Raw genomic sequence first — 5,731 nt, 5'->3', positions numbered from 1 at the left:
TTTTTTTTTTTTATGTTTTTTAGTTTTGAATTGTGTTTTGTTTTTGTAATGTAAGTCATGGCCAGTTTGGGGGCAGTGTTCCAAGTTTGTAGAGAGTACATTTCTTGGTGACTACGAAATTCTACATATACTAGGTATCTGTTGTGTTTTAAAAATACACATTGCCCTTTTTGTTATTCTTTACTCAGTCCGTGGGTTTCTGGAGAGGTATGTTGACATCTCTGGTCATGATTGTGGTGAATTTTGTAACTCTGCTTTTGCTTTAATCATTTGAAGCCACTTAGCATCACAGAGGTTCATGGCTGTTACACTGTATCTTCTTGATATGTTTTTATTTACTTTTATTAAACACATAATATCTTCACCCTTGCAAATGCTTTTTTACTTGAATTCTAGTTTGCATACAGTAATAATGCCATATCTGCATTTCCTTTTGTTAGCCAAGACCTATTTTATTTTCCTGTTTATTTCAACCATTGGTGTTTTAATTTTAGGTTGTCTTCTATAACAGCATTAAGTGGATTTTTTAACTGACTCTGATAATGTCCTTTATTGTTTCACCACTTTTAAATCATTCCTGCCATATTATTGACATTTTAATTACAAATTGTTATTGAATATAGGCCAGGTGCAGTGACACACACCTGTAATGCCAGCTACTCGGGAGGCTGAGGCACAAGTATCGCTTGAACTGGGAGGCAGAGGTTGCAGCAAGTGGAGATCGAGCCACTGCACTGCAGCCTAGGTGACAATGAGGCTGTCTCAAAAAAAAAAGTTACCGAATGTAAACAAATTTAAAACTTTAGCCTTATGTAAAATACAAATACAGTGACAAAATCATTGGCTGCCTGGTGAAGGGTGAAAAGGAGTGTTTTAGACATGATGGTAATGTTCTGTATCTTCAATGGAGTGGTAGCCTCACAGATTTTACAACAGTCAAAACTCAGTGGAATTGTATACCTGAAATAGAGGAAACTTACTGTATGCAAATTATTCCTCAGAATTGATAAGGAAAAGCAATCAAAACATCTTATTTAGCTGTTACCAGTAAGTCTTAGCAGATCTCTGCTCACCATTGCCTTACGTAGTTTTCCTCTTTGCCTTATTATTACTATTATTTTTTCACCCAGGCTGGGGTGTAGTGGTGCTGTTGGTGCATTGCAGCCTCCACAAGCTTCCACCTCTCGGGTTAAAGCGATTCTCCTGCCTCAGCCTCCCAAGTAGCTGGGATTACAGGCATGCACCACCACACCTGACTAATTTTTGTGTTTTTAGTAGAGATGGGGTTTCACCATGTTGGCCAAGCTGGCCTCGAGCTCCTGATCTCAAGCTATCTGCCTGCCTCAGCCTCCCAAAGTGCTGAGGTTATAGGCGTGAGCCACTACACCCAGCTGTCTTTATTCTTGACGTTCTAAAATTTTACCTTTTAGTGTCTAGGTATAGGATGTTTTCCAGTATTTTTTAACATTTCCAATCTAGACACAAGCTTGTTATTTCTTTGAGAGTTCTTGCCCCACCCTCTTTTCCTGTGGAGTTCCGATTAGATTTGTTTGTATTTCTGGTTCTCTCCCCAGTGTCTCAACAATTTTTCATATACTCCCTCTCTGTTAGCCCAGTGTTATAGAATACCTGACTTGATCTTTAGCTCACTGAATTTTTCTTCAACTTGACCAGTTCTCCTGAGGTTAAATTTTTGTCTTTAACAGCTTTATTGAGCAATAAGCTGCACGTGTTTGAAGTGTACATAGTTAGTTTTGGCATACACTCATGTATATGTGTGTGCATATGCTATATGCATTAAACTATCACTGTAATCAAGATAATGAACATTTATCACCCCAAATATTTCCTCTTGGCCCTTTGTAACCCATCTCTGTTCTTAACTCTCCAGGCTCCAAGCAAAAGTAAATCTGCTTTTTGACACTCTGTGTTAAATACAGTCATGCCTTCTGAGAAATGTGCTTAGCTGTTTTCATTGATTTCATTGTATTATAAAGTGGACTTGCACAAATCTAGATGGCATAGTGCACTACACGTATAGGCCATATGGTATAGACTGTTGCTCCTAGCTACAAACTTGTACAACATTTTACTGGATGAATACTGTCGGCAGTTGTAACACAATGGTAAGTATTTGTCTATAAACCTATCTCAGCATAGAAAAGGTACAGTAAAAATGCCATGTAAACATAAAGAATGGTATACCTATATAGGGCGCTGACCTTGAATGGAGCTTGGCAGGACTGCAGTTGCAGTGAGTGAGTGGTGAGTGAATGTGAAGGCCTAGAACATTACTGTACACTACTGTAGACTTTATAAACACTGTACACTTAGGCTACACTAAATTTATTAAAATTTTTTTTACTTCAGTAATAACCTTATCTAACTGTAATGTTTTACAACTTTTTTTTTTTTAATTGAGATGGGGTCTTGCTGTGTTGCCCAGGCTGGTCTCGAACTCCTGGCTTTAAGCGATCTTCCCACCTCAGCCTCCCAAAGCTATGGGATTGTGTGTGAGCCTCCATACCCAGTGACTTTATATACTTTTAGTAACACTTAGCTTTTAAAGCACAAACATACTGTACAGCTGCACAAAAATATTTTCTTCATATCGTTATTCTATAACCTTTTATCTATTTAAAATTTTTTGTTCAAAACTAAGACACAAACATGCACATTAGCCTAGGCCTACACAGAGTCAGGATCATCAGTATCACCGTCTTCCACCTTCGTATCTTGCCCCACTGGAAGGTCTTCGGGGGCGGCAACACATATGGAGCTGTCCTCTGCGATGACAGTGCCTTCTTCTGGATACCTCCTGAAAGATTGCCTGAGGCTTTTTACAGTTAACTTTGTAAGTAGAAGGAGTACACTGTAAAATAACAATAAAAAGTATAGCATAGTAAATACATAAATCCATAGCAGTTTATCATCATTATTTAGTATTATGCATTGTACATTGTTGTTACATACTACACTTTTATGTGACTGGTAGGTTTGTTTATACCAGCGTTGCTACAAACACGTGAGTAAGGCATTGTGTTGCGACATCACTAGGCTATAGGAATTTTTCAGCTTTATTATGAACTTAATGGGACTATTGTTGTGTATGCAGTCTGTCAGTGACTGAAATGTTTCATGGTGTATGTCTGTGTGTGGAATCATGCAGTATGTTTTTTTCGGGGGGAGGGTCTGACTGTCGTAGAAGATGACAGGTCATGTGCATGTTATTGTCTCTTTTTTCTTTCTTTTTCTTTTCTTTTCTTTTTTTTTTTTTAAGACGGAGTCTCACACCGTTGCCCCAGCTGGAGTGCGGTGGCACAATCTCAGCTCGCTGCAACCTCCACCTCCTGCGTTCAAGCAATTCTCCTGCCTCAGCCTCCCAAGTAGCTAGGATTACAGGTGCCTGCTACCACGCCTGGCTAATTTTTTGTATTTGTAGTAAAGACCGGGTTTCACCATGTTGGCCAGGCTGGTCTTGAACTCCTGATCTCAGGTGATCTACCTGCCTCGGCCTCTCAAAGTACTGGGATTACAGGCATGAGCCACTGTGCCCTGCCTCTTTTTTCTTTAGCATAATTATTTTGAGATCCATTTATGTTTCTTTGTGTATCCGTAGTTCTTATTGCTGAATAGTATTGCATTGTATGGATATAGCCAAATTTATTAATTCATCTGTTGGTGGATATTTGGGTTGTTTGCAGTTTTCAGTGATTACAAATAAAGTGTCTGAACATTCGCGTTTCCCTGCTGTGTGAACATGTGCTTTTATTTTTCTTGGGTAAGTATCTAGGAGTAGATTGGCTGGATCTTTTGGTAGGTGTGCATGTTGCTAACTTTTCAAAAGATTGTCCAACTTTTTCTTTTCTTTTAAAAATAAAAAAATAAAAAAAACATTCCCACCAGCAGGATGTGAATTTCAGTTGCTCCACTTCTGGGTCATTACATGGTATGGTCAGTCTTTAAAATTTCTAGCATTCTGGTGGGTATGTAGTGGTAGCTCATTATAGCTTTGATTTGCCCTTTCCTGGTGACTAATGATTTGGAACACCCTTTTTATGGGCTTATTTTTGCAATCCTTATATCTTGGTGGCGTTTCTGTTCAGATCTTTTGCCTGTTTCAAAAAATGTGTCTTGGACTGGGTGTGTTGGCTCACACCTGTAACCCCAGCACTTTGGTAGGCCAGGGTGGGAGGATCATTTGAGCCCAGGAGTTTGAGAGCAGCCTGGACAACAGAGCAAGATCCCCCTTCTCGCCTGGGCATGATGGTTCATGCCTGTAATCTCAGCAGTTTGGGAGGCCGAGGCAGGAGGATCACTTGAAGTCAGGAGTTCAAGAACAGCCTGGCCAATATGGTGAAACCCCATCTCTAGTAAAATTACAAAAAAAAAGACCCCCCCCCGTCTCTACAGAAGAAGAATTTGTTTTTAATTAGCTGGGCATGGTGGTATGTGCCTGTAGTCCTAGCCACTGGGGAGGCTGGGGCAGGAGGGTTACTTGAGCCTAGGAGTTTGAGGCTGCAGTGAGCTGTGATTGTGCCACTGCACTCCAGCTTGGGCAGCAGAACGAGACCCTGTCTCTAAAATAAAATAATATGTTTTGTTGTAAAAGTTCTTTGTATATTCTAGATATGAGTGAGGCATATATTTTATGTTTTGCAAATATTTTTTCCCAGTCTTTGGTTTGCTTTTTCATTTTAGTAACTGGGTTCTTCTGTAGTTTGATTCTTCTTCAGTTAAGCTTTTCTACTAAGTTTTTTATTTGAATAATCAGAATATGATACCTGATTTTTAAAAATTATCCTTCACCTAGTACTGTTTTAATTATGCTTATTTTTCTTTGTTCTATTTGCTGATACGGCCTAGTGTTTTTAGGTATTGCTGTCTTTGTTGAGTTTCGTACTTTTCTTTATGGATTAGTTTTATCTTGAATGTGTGATAATAACTGGTTTTGTGCTCCTCTTCTATGTGTTTAGACTTTCCTATTACAACATTCAAGGATGGAGGTAGCCTGTAGAGCCAAGAGCAACCTGGGTGTGGAGGCTGTCTGCTCCTTTAACCTTTCACCAACCCTTTCAGAACATTGCCCACTTTTTCAGCCCAAGCACCCAAGCTCCCTGTTCCCACTTCAAGCAGATGCTGCTGCTACTGTTGCTAGTTGCTTGGCACCAGGGGCTCATGCATACTGAGAGAAACAAAGCTGTGCTCACCTGACTGCTCCTGCTGTAGTACTCCATCTCATAACCTAGTCTTTGACCCAGAGCTCCCTCCTTCTCTCCATCTTTGGTGAGCCAACTACCTTATTTCTGGGTGGCCTTCTCTGATGTCCCTTTTCTTCCTCTCCCTGCTAGAGAGGATTCTTTTTCTGTTTTTTTCCTAGCATCCAGTATCTATAATTCATTGTTTACATGTCTGTCATTTGTAATAACTGAACTCTTGTAGAGAAGCAGCAGATATTATTCACATGTGAGTTTCTATCACTCTGAGTAACACAGAATATTTGAATGAGACATTTTTATTTAGAGAATGAGAGTTTTAATTAGAAAAGACAATAGAGCTTGAGACTCCCTGGGAGAGCAGGCCAGGTGAGGTACCACATGGAGGAGCAGGCCAGGTAAGGTACCACATAGAGGAGCAGGCCAGGTAAGGTACCACATGGAGGAGTAGGCCAGGTAAGGTACCACATGGAGGAGTAGGCCAGGTAAGGTACCACATGGAGGAGTAGGCCAGG

Source organism: Colobus angolensis, unplaced genomic scaffold (genome assembly GCF_000951035.1).
Source record: "Colobus angolensis palliatus isolate OR3802 unplaced genomic scaffold, Cang.pa_1.0 Scaffold46, whole genome shotgun sequence".
Classification (NCBI taxonomy): domain Eukaryota; kingdom Metazoa; phylum Chordata; class Mammalia; order Primates; family Cercopithecidae; genus Colobus; species Colobus angolensis.
This window is presented reverse-complemented; position numbering follows the sequence as displayed.